The sequence below is a fragment of the Corvus kubaryi genome, unplaced genomic scaffold (genome assembly GCF_017639235.1).
Source record: "Corvus kubaryi isolate FWS band 111438036 unplaced genomic scaffold, C.kubaryi_AGA036_p1.0 37391, whole genome shotgun sequence".
Classification (NCBI taxonomy): domain Eukaryota; kingdom Metazoa; phylum Chordata; class Aves; order Passeriformes; family Corvidae; genus Corvus; species Corvus kubaryi.
The window spans coordinates 5,284,370-5,295,702 of NW_024581130.1; the positions used below are offsets into that span (position 1 = coordinate 5,284,370).

General features: G+C 37.4%; 1 long non-coding RNA gene across 2 annotated transcripts; it reads right to left on the reverse strand.

Moving 5' to 3' along the window:
• Nucleotides 1-213: 213 nt before the first annotated feature.
• LOC121669331 lies at nt 214-10,812 on the reverse strand. 2 transcript variants are annotated; one of them, XR_006017722.1, is made up of 3 exons: nt 10,286-10,798; nt 8,516-8,621; nt 214-6,154 (listed from the first exon to the last, which is right to left on the reverse strand). It is a non-coding gene; the product is annotated as an uncharacterized LOC121669331 (long non-coding RNA). The 2 variants fall into 2 exon arrangements; XR_006017721.1 differs by having other exon boundaries at nt 214-8,621; nt 10,286-10,812.
• Nucleotides 10,813-11,333: the final 521 nt, after the last annotated feature.

Consider the following 11,333-nt stretch of genomic DNA (forward strand, 5'->3'; position numbering starts at 1 on the left):
TAAATCCCCAAATGCTGCTGAGGGCAGCATTTTGAAGGAGAAATATTTAAATGTTAGAAACAAAATTTGCTTAATAGAAGGCTTTGGATTTTCATTTGGTTGCAACAGAGCTACATGTCCCTGTCTCAAATTATGATAATATGCAGTTGAAATCAAAAATTAATATCATAAGATAAAGTCCACAGTACATCAAAACACAGTATATAGATACACTCCATTTAGAAATCACTTTATTTATTACATCTAGTGATAACTCCAGTTGCCAAAGGAGAAAACATACTTTCTACTGAAAAGTTTCATTGTCTCAGTTCCATACTGCAGCTAAAAGATCATCATAATAACATAAACAGGGTTGCCCAATCAAAATTTATAAAGACATGACATTTATTATGCGACCGAAATATCGCTTTCAAACGCCACGATCGAGAAAAGCAGCCCCGAGCCCGGGGTCGGAGCTGGGTGAACACGCATAAATCTGATCTCTATCGCACCAGACCTCCCAAGTTCACGAGTGCTGCTTTGGCTGGTGTCTTCTTACGCAGTTTTTGGGCAGAGTCCGAGTTAATTCTATTCTTCTCGTATTCATGAAGTTTTCTTGTCCCGGAGTTGGGCTGCACAAAGCCTTTCCTGGGTCTGATGCATTGTCCATCCTGGGTGGTGAGTGGGCCATTCCCAGAACAGTTACTTTTAGTTCCCGGAATGTCCGATTCCTTATCAGATACGATGTAGATATCAGAAGGTGGTGATCAAGTCGTCATGGTGCAAATGTCCCGGTGATAAGATCCAACCCCACCTAGGTGTAATCCTCACTTATTGTGAAAGAAATACTTTTAGTGTTGTGAAATTTTTCTCTCAGCCAGGCTGGTGCAGGGATTTAGAAACTCGGTCTCTGTAGGATCTAATTACATTTCAGTTTTATATAGAATAGCACAAATTACATATTTTATTTATAACAATAATAAGATAAGACATCAGACAATAAGAATCATTCCTTGGAAATTTAAACAATGAATTCAAGTTGGTTCACTTTCCTTAACTGAAGGCAGAAAAATGACAAAACCTTCTAATGGTCATTCTACTGCTGTCATCTGATGTAATTTTACTTTGTAAAGGACAACTTAGTGCAGAACCAGTGTAGGCCAGACTCTGCTTTGATTTCAAGTTAATGCAACTTTAAAAAACTTCCATGTAATTAATTAAACATCTACAATATTTGTGCTAAAAAACTGCAGAATTATATAAACTAATCCCTGTCATTCTCTGCAGCTGTGTTGACATTTATCAAAATATGTAGCACTTAAATATTAAAGACAACTGGGCAATAAACATCTTACAAGTGTCTATAAAGAAAGCAGTAAATAAAAAGAACATTTTAAAGTTGGAACAGTATCACTATTTTCATGAAATATGCAGGCCTGAGCACGCAGATGTGTTCAGCCCTGCCCGTTATTTGCAGTGTCATAAATGCTATGCAGTGATATTTTATTATGTTATAGTAGCACTTCTGCTTTTGACAAAAGAGATTAGATGTGTTGTGAGTGCATGTGGAAAGACAGCACCCACTCCAATATAACCTCATATGTTAAAAGCCAAGGTTGAAAATATTATCCACTGATTCTCAAGCCCCAGTTCAGTCCTCCAGCAAAAATATTTGGGTTGTTTTTTTCCCCTCTGGAGTGACTGTTCTAATTATAAAGTTGTTACAAATATACATACTCACAAAAAAAAATACTCACAATTACGTTCCCTCCCCAAGCAAAAGGAAATGTGATTAATATGAGAACATAGGAAAGAGGAAAACACAGACCAAAGCCTCTTTTGCTGTAGAAGTCCTAGGGTCTGTACGCTGCATACTGAAGAGCTACTAAATTCAAAGAAAGGAAGAAATACCATTCTATTTCTCAAATATTTCTATAAACTGCATTTTTCCCTCTCTCAGCTCCTTTCCTTTTACTGCTTCATCCTACAGAAAAAAACATTATGCTGGACTTGTGACATAATTTTCATGACTGCAATACCACACATAGGATTATGACTTAACCAAAGGATCAGGCAGAAAATCAGCAGTGAGGAGAGGCTGTGAGCTTTTCTGCTGGATTAAAGCACAAATCTTCAACAGGAGTGAAAAGAACATAGACATCGCTAACCAAGGACATGGCTTTTACTCCAAACCTTCTCACTCAGACTCGCTCCACTATGACAGCTCACTTGATCACCACCCAGGCAGAAAAAACTAGAAAGACCACAGTCAACCTCACTACACCAATGGGTAACAAGGGGGCTTTTCCTTGCTACATTTTTTTGACCATTCTGGCAAAGGACAGTAGTTCTTGCTCTGCAGGACAGGGAGACACCTTCACCTGCTAGTTCTTACTTTACCTGGATATCAATGTACAATTGGGATCTTCAAGCACCTCCCATCCTTGTACTTCACTACAGATTAAAATCTGGACTTCAGCACTGGATAACTAACAAAGAAACCTGAACAAATTACCTGGCTGCCTGTATCATTTGTCAAAAAGTAACAGTCACAGAGATTTATATATTTACATCCATTTTTTTTGTTTTTTTTGTTTTTTTTTTTAAGAAACTGAAGTCTTCATTTGATAGTGAAAGCAAGCTATGCTCACAGATAAGAATGTTCTGTGTTATGTTATGAATACCTGTGCAAGTGGTTAGAGAGACTTTACATACCTATTATTCTCTTTCACAGGGATAGAGGAGCTGTGGGTCCACAGGCACTTTCCCAGGGTTCTACAAGTAAGAATAGATGCTCACATACCAAACTGCTGCTTTAAAAACTACAGCAGTTGGGTTTAGCATGAGTTCCCAGAACCTGCTTTGTCAGTGTCTTCAGCAAAAAGGACAGCACAGTACTACTGGTATAATCTTCATGTGAAAATGGCTGCTTGTCACATTATGAAAAAGTCTGTATACTGAGAATTTAAAAGGAAGTGTCCAATAACAAGCTGAGCTTTTTTGCCATGTAGGATGATAGGTGCATTGGGGTAGAGGAGGCTGAGCAGGGTGCTAAAGAGGAGAAAAGAACCTACACTGAAAAAGGGACATAAAATTTGATGTTAGATTTCATAATACATATCCTGAAGGCTCTGCGGTGATCCAACCCTAAAACATTTCTGCAGTGTCAAGTCAACAGCTGGAGGTCATTTGTCCAAATTTTGGTTTTATTAGATATAAGAGGGAAAATTTAAGGTAGATGCTTGGTAAACTTTTAAGATTCCAAACCACCCAAGTTAGGCAACAAGAATATAGAAAAAAAGTCCTGTATTTCAGTGTACAGGGTTAAACTAATATGGGAGACTTATCTAGGCAAGTCACCATCGCTAGGCAGAGCTGCAGTACTATAAATTAGCAACCCTATTTTTAAGTTTACATTTGGAAGAACGTCCAATTCTGAGGTGATGGGGTCAGCTGGAAGTCATCAAAAACTGTGAACTGCTGCAGAGGAGAAGGGGTTTTGTATGCCTTACCTATTACCAAGGAAAGTATGGTCTCCTCAAACAGATATTCATAGATTAATGCTGTGAAATGAGTCTTATTTTCAAGGAGAAAAACCACAGTTAGAGCTCCTAGGGTCATTGTGAAAGCCTCAGACACAAAACTCAGTCAATTCTAAAGGAACCACCAGTAGAAATACCAAACTCATTTTAAGTATCACAGAGTGCATGGGTAAGTAGGAAGGGAAAAAAGGAGAAAAAATAAATTACTACCCCTTGAGAAGTACAGCCAGCAAAATGCACAAGCTGACCTCTTCTAAAAAAGATGTATTACTTCTAAAAAGGGGCAGATGTTAAAACAATAATCCTGAGATTATACACCTCAGAATTCCAAGATTTTAGGATTTTTTCAAAAAAACCCAAACAAACAGCAACAACAACAATAAGACACAAGCATGTAAATTTTTTCTGTGAATAGGAATATGTACTTTATAGGAGTTTTTAGTTTTGTTATCACCTATTTGACTTACTCACAAATAGAGAGTCCACAGCAGTCTTCATCCAGAAAGAATCTTCAGCAGCAGTCCAAGTTACCCTCATAAACATTTAACCACAAGGGGTTCTAAAAGTCCAGCTACAGTAGCTTAAAACAGCAACCAATTTGCTCTAATCGTGACCTTTCCCATCTTATCGTACACAGATATAACACAAATGCAGAGCCTAAAGGCTTTTACTGTATCCTCCCCTTTCTGAGGGTTTTGACCGCCTCAGCTCAGGACTAATTGAGAAAGAGCACAAAGCAAAACAGCTGAACATTAACAAAGCCCACACCCTTTCCCTGGGGTCTGCTTTTAAACTGAGGCTCTCAAGATTGGCTTCAGCTGTAGATAATACACTCCATCTGTGTTGCAGACTTACCACACCCCAGCATTTCCCCATCCATCAGATTCTGCCCCTGACCCACAGACTGGCTTGCCCTTGGATCTGTCTTATCACTGTAACCTTGCCCCCCACCCTGGAAATGTGTCTGACTGTTCCCTCCCCTGATGCTGTCCCAGAGCAGGGACTGCTTTTGTGGCTGAGCTCGAGCCATCAGCACCCCTGGCCCTGCCCAGCTCAGCCCAGATCCCCTCCCTTCACTGGGTGCTGCCAGGGGAGGGTGAACACTGCACTGTTCCCAGGCTTGGCACAGCAGCCCACGATGTGAACCCTGGCACAACGGGTCAAACTCCGGGCACTGTTCATTCCCAAATCATCATCTGCCGTATTAATGGTCTGAGACTGCACCTAAACTCTGCCATACAAATTGAAAATAAGAATCTTGCCAAGATTTTAGATTTATCCCTTAAGACGAGGAAAGGTCTGATGTCCCAAAAGTATTGCCCCTTAAACCCCAGTGGATATGTACCTGCCTCGTTCAGCAGCTGAGCTGACAGGAAATCAGTTTTCCACTTTGGCAGTGAAAGAGTGACACTGTCATAAAACTGATAAACCAGAATTTCTTCTCTTTTACTTTATACTGAACCTAAATTGCAGACCTAATAAAAGCCACACAGATGTACTTGGCAGGATGATAGTGAATCAGTGCACCATTCTCCTACCTCCAGAAACTTCAGGGAATGCCACAAGCTTAAGCTGCAAGTTAAATGAGGACAGTGGATTCATCCCTGTCTACTCTAACTCACGTGATGCATTTCTCCTTGTTCAGCCATTTAAACTCATGTACCTCCATTGCCTTCAATAGATTTCCTCCAGGATCACAGTGAAGTAAGGCACATCTGGGCTGTAGGATTGAATAGAAATGTCAACAAACGCAGCCATTGTAGCCAGTATATTATGAAAGAGTTCCCAAGGACAGTCCTCAAAAATGGGCTGCAATGGTTCACTTCATTGTGATGTAAACTAGAGGGCATTCAGCTAGTATTATGGTTGAATTTGTCTGTCAGATGTAGAAAAATATTCAAAGAAATATGATGTGCAATTGCTGAAAGACATTGCTTGTAACTCTGAGTGGCGCTTGTAAAACTGAGTGGCGCTGATCTCACAACAATTTATCTGGAAGAAGAATTTGATCTGTAACTTTCATAGATAATAAGACTTATAAGAAAAGCATCACCAGTAGCTATTATATTACACCATTTATTCCCATTAATTTGATTAAACAATTCCTTACAGCACATCAAATAAAAAATAGTATCCAAAAGTCCATATTTTAAAGCTTAAATACTTTTAAATAGACTTCCAATTTAATTCATAGCAAGAAACTGTGGGCAGATTTGACATGCTAGTTAAAGGTAATTCCATACAGACAGCCTTTTGGTGCTAATATGCCATTTAAAACACATGCTCTGTAAGCTTCAGTAAAATTGGGTTTTGAAACAGAGCACAGGCATTTTGTTTTTCTTCCAATTAACCTTTCATGTAGGTATTTGGTTGCAAAGCTCAATATGTTAGAAGAGTCTTATGTCTAGAACAGGATTAAATAAAATGGCAGCAATGTATATTTATATATTTAAAAATCAATTTGGGTGAATTCTATGTCAAATCAGTTGAGGAAAATATTGTAGTGCTTTTGGGACTAATCAGATCAATTCCAGGCAATCATGTCTTATGTTTCATTGTAGAACGAGTTGTTCTTCCATGCTGAGTCTTTGCACAAAGTGTGAGAGATGCTGACACAATCAATAGTCTGTTCCCTACAAAAAATAGTTCAAAGGCTCTGTGTGAATAACATTACCCTATTTTCTCAAAATCCTTCCTAGCATCAATAGTATGGCTAGAGAAAGGAATTCCAGCTGATTTTTAACATTAAAATAAAAATAAATTATAAGGGCTCAGCAGACCAGCAGGAAGCAGAGAAATCATGCCCTCTTTCCCGAAACTAACTTAATTAAAGTCAATAATCTCAGATAATTTAGGATAACTAAACTCTAACTTCTTAGCAATAATTGTTGAAGAGATCCTCACTTCTAAAAGACCGAGTAACATCTGTCATCACAGATAAAATGAGAACGAAGAAAAACTGTTTCTTTTTGTTGGTTTTATTGTGGGTTTGAGGGGGTTTTTGGGTATTTAATATTTCATTTTGCTGTAGGTTTTTTAAATTATTGTTTTGCTATAATTTTGAATTAGACATGTTGTAGACCAACTTTTGATTCTGAAGTAAACAAGTGCTTGCTGTTATGTCCCTGTATGTGTCTGGACTTCTTTATGAAGGTACATAGGCTGATATTCCAAGTTAAATAGGTCAATAAGTAGTCTAAGTCTAAATGTATATGTTCCTTTTAATGAAAGTGATTTCCGTATTCATTACTAAAGCATGACATTATTTTTCCAGTGAAATTTTTTATGGGTTTCATTAAAAGAAGGTCATAAAGAATCACCCAAAGTAAGTTTCAAAGCTATTTAAAATATAATACAGTTATTTAGGAAAAAAAAAAAAATAGAAGGAAAGAAGAAAGAAAAGAAGGAAATTTCTACCTATGCAAGATTTGACTTGAAAGTCCTTTTTTCCCCTCCAAAATAAATTTTTCATGTTTTCAGTTGAACAGAAATACAAAATTAGACATATAATTTAGGTTTTAGACATTGAAATTAATTTTTATACATACAACTTTTCAGTGCACATAGTGATGACTGTCAGTAACAAATGGCAATTACATCCACAGCTCAAACTATTTTAATGATCATGCGATGGATACTGTATTTGGGAGTTCAGTTTTGTGCACAGCTACACATGCTCCCTCTGTATGATTATATTTTTCTAAATAAACAGCAAGACAACCTGGACAGAGATGCTCAGAGGGAGAATATTTCAAAAACCAAATGGTTGAGCAGGCTCACATCAAGATGCTTGTACCCACAGGGCATTGAGTAGGACAAGAAGAGCTTCTTAGGAATTAAAGGGAATTGGGAACACTTTGCTGGAGCTTGAAAATCATTGACTTCCTCAAAGCAAGCATACGTTGGGCAGGGGAAAACTGTATATAATCCATTATTACTCCAGTTTTCTCTTCCCTAATAGATAAATGTTCTCTGTTGAAAAAGGTTAAAAAGTCAACTTAATTTTCTAATAAATTTTTTTAAAGTATTTAGCAAGCCTTTGATCACTGGTAATTAGTTTGCAGGGGACTGGAGACACAACTGGACATATCTCTCTCAAAGCTTTGACCAACTTAGGTATTAACAGGAGCTGTAAAATCATATTAAAAAAACTCATTAACATTTTAGTAGCTCTTTCCAAATAAATTCCAAGGTCCCAGTATCATTTCAATCCTAAAGTAAGCTTTCTCAATATGTGATGTCATGGTTTAGGCCCAGCCAGCAAGAAAGCCCCACCCAGCTGCTCCATGGGATGGGGGAGAGAATCAGAAGAGTTAAAATGAGAAAACTTGTGTGTTGTGATAAAGACAGCTACATAGGGAAAGCAAAATCCATGCATGCAAGCAAAGGAAAACAAGGAATTAATTTACCACTTCCCATGGGCAGGTAGGTGTTCAGCCATCCCCATCACTGGGAAGACAAATGCCATCATTCTGAGCCTCTCCCCTGCTTTCCTCTTGTTCCCCCAGCTATATACCCTTAGCACAATGCCGTGCGGTCTGGGATATCCCTTGGGTCAGTTGGGGTCACCTATCCTGAATGTGTCCCCTCCCAATTCCTTGTGTCCCCCAGCCCACTCATTGGTGTGTGAGAGGCAGAAAAGGCCTTGGGTCTGTGTAAGTGCCCCCCAGCAACAAAAATATCCCCAAATTATCCGTGCTGTTTCCATTACAAATCCAAAGCACAGCCCCATACTAGCTACTGTGAAGAAAATGAACTCTATCCCAGCAAAACCAGCACAGATGATAAGTACTAGAACTAACATGCAGTTAAAAAAAAAAAATCCACCAAAACTCAAACAAACAACAAAAAAGACCAAACAGAGCTAACACTACTTTTCATATCCAAGCTACAAAAGCTGTGTCACTTCACTTCCAAAAACAAAATTACACAAGACAGCTTGAGCCAATCTAACACCTTGTCACTGCTCCCTACTGCATGCTGTCTCTGTTTACCTTGCTTTAGCTGTAACATATATCAGGCCTCTCCATGAGACAATTTCAGATGGTTTTCTGCTGGGTTAGTGCAATCAGTCTTTTGAACGATGATCTTGGGTAGAGCCTAACAAGAAGCAGAATGACACCATGTGAAGGAGGGAGGAGGAGCTGCTCCTGCAGCCACGTAAGAGGAAGCCTCCCCATCTGGCAGTGGTCATTTGTGGCACTGACTCAGGGTCTCAAATAAGTCCAACTGGAGAGGAATCAGGTTATAATGGTTTGGACAACTTCAGTGGTTAGGATTTAAAAGCTTGAGAGAGACCTAAATAGATATAATGTTGATGTAAATAGTGATGTTACAATACAGATCTAATAGATACAAAATTCATTCTGATTACTAAATTACGTAGGATTTATCGTTTTACTAGTGGATCATAGTGTACAGAATGACCGTCAGGTTTTGTTGTCAAAATTTCAAGAACCCCTGAAGACTGCTGTTGGTTAGAAGTAATACGGCACTGCTGATCTCAGAAGTATGGCATGTCTATGATCTCAGAAGGGTGAAAAGTTAATTGTTATGAGCATAGCAGAAATTGTGCTGCCTCTTCCATCTCCAGCTCTCCAATGGCAAGAGGCTCCTCTGTTTTGTAAACATCAGGCTGTCTCAGGTGCACAAACAGTAGGTTGAGCTGAATTCTTGCAATGCCACAATGTACAACCTCTGTTATCTTCCTACAGTTCTATACAGAGACTCAGGAATGGAGAAATCATGGGAAAAATTAAATAAAATTGTGCTAGTAGAAGGAAAAAAAATATTGACAAAAGGAGTATATATCTGTGTATATATTTATGTCTAGATATGTCTTTAATTGCTAAATTACCAACATTATTTTTTAAGATTATCTAGATTTTTTGTAAATGAAAAGGAGAATAATTTATAAGATTTTATGTAAATGTTGTATTTATTATTAGTGAAATCAGAGTGTTATTAAAGTTCTGTTGGTACAGGGAAGGTGAGCTCACTAAATTCATATGACATTATTTAAAAGCTCTTAAAAGATACATGGTGGATTTCAGAGGAGTTAGGTTCAGAATTTTAAAATGTTGTTACAGTATAGAAAAGCTGCAACAACCAAAGACAGAAGATTATATCGAAATGGATTTCACTGAAGAGATTAAATCACTGGTTCCCATATTAATTTATTTACCTCATATCAGCACAGCTGAGGGTATACCTCTTTAGATTATGTCAGATCATGCATATCTCAAGAGCAAGGCCTCTCTCATAGACCAGAGGACTGATCTTTTCAAAAATGCAAAATAAAGTAATGCAAATATATCTGGGCACAGAGTGGGACAAAGAAGGCCAGTAACTGATGATGATGGAAAAAGTAATTGTAACTATGCATTTTTTCACTTTCTCAATTGCTCCCTATTAAGATATTTGCATACTGAAAGAAAGTAATGGGAATAAAGACAGTCAGATTCTTTAATACATCCTTGTTTTCTGAATCTCATTTTTATTGGCATACATACACAACATTCTAAAAAGAAAAAACAATAGCCCAAACACTTGATTTATAGAAAAAAATTCTCATTTTCTCTATGAATAATGGTCTTGATCCCATATAAATCCAAATAACATTCCCTGAAGTATAGTGCAGAAATATTTCAGAGGGAAGGTCACCTTTCATATGCAACTCTTGGAGATACACATAAAAAAAGGCACAAATAAATCTCAAAATCCACTGCTTAATCAACCATTTTGCTTCACAGGAGCAATCATACCTGAAAATCAGCACGTCTATTTCAACCATCAGGTGGATGTAGCAGTTGCCAAAGGCAGAGTTGTTCCTCTTTCCCTCCACGGAACTCCGTATTATGCAGCGCAGTTTCCTGGCATAAACCTCCAGAACATTCTGACACAGACATATTTGTAAAAATGAAGCAAACCCCACTCCCCAAACAATTTCAACATTTTCAGAATTCTACGAAGGCTTATTTTCTCATTTAAAGCTGTAAATAGCTAAGTACACATGCATCTCGGCAAGTGGAGCCTTTTGCATTTTTTTAACAACACCTGCAAAAAGAAAGAGAAGAATGACAAACTAAAGTATGTGTGGGTTGATCACATGTTAGAGGAATGGTTTTACACCCACTATATGATTTTTAAGAAATGAATTCATTTTGATTTAAAGTGATAAACACTTTTCAAAGAAAACTTTGGCAGAAAATATCGTTTAGATTTCTATGTTCTAAAGTTATTTTACTCTGAACTATTTCTCTGGAAAGTTACTGCAAACATAATTTTACAGTAAGCTAAACTAAAATATTTATTATCTGCAACTGATAGTTAGTGACCTATTTCTATATAGGTCTTCACTTTGCTCACCTATCACCTTAAGATATATCAAGAATTTTTTCCTTTTATCTTTCATTGAACATGCCCTAAACCAGAAGGCACTTATATAAATCAGAATGATCAAGAAATGTGTTTGAAGTTCAACATTTTTAGCATCTCTGACATAGTTTGTCCGTATTAATATTAAAATGAAACAATCTCAGTGAACTACAGTTCAATTTATGGAATAATTTAACTCCATAAATATTTTAGTAAACTCATTATTAGCTCCTGTATGTAGCTTGTCTATTTGTGTGATCAAATTAATTCTAATGCTCTGGAAAAACATGTATCCTTCTGAATTGAATGATTGGTCCTGTTTAATGATATATTCTCTGTCACAGAATTACAATCACCTTATTTTGTCCCCTAAAAACAAGGTAAGAATTCACTGCCGATATACAAATGCTTTGCTGTGTCAGTAACCTAAATCTG